Consider the following 506-nt stretch of genomic DNA (forward strand, 5'->3'; position numbering starts at 1 on the left):
CGCCACAGTGGGACTCAAACCCACTTACATCATTTGCAAAATGAACATGCGGGCCCCTCATTCAACTCTGTTAAACCAAGCGCGGGGCCCTTCTGAGCACCTGTATAGGTGCCGCCCCTGGAGCTGGTCCTGGTGGGACACAGGCTGCCTCTGGGACCCCCAGGGGACCTCGCCAAAGTTACCCCCCTCGGGACCATCTTACATCACCTGGTAGGACCTCTTTCTCTTCCTGTCCCACTGCCCCACCCCTCTGCTAGTTCTTCCCAGGAACCTTCCCAATAAATCGCTTCCTAATAAATCAAATCCTCCTCCCTCTGCTTCAGAGGGACCCACACTGACACGGTACACGTGTGGCCCAGACAGTGCAGGGGTCCAGAAGCAGAGCTGAGCTGAAACCTCATCCCAGTCACACCCGTCCACCTCCCACTCCCAGGACTCCACGGCTTCAGCACCTCCAATTTAAGATCATCAGGAGGTTAACACTACGAATCACGCATGAGTAGGTA

This window comes from Mesoplodon bidens (genome assembly GCF_964165515.1).
Source record: "Mesoplodon bidens genome assembly, chromosome: 18".
Lineage (NCBI taxonomy): Eukaryota > Metazoa > Chordata > Mammalia > Artiodactyla > Ziphiidae > Mesoplodon > Mesoplodon bidens.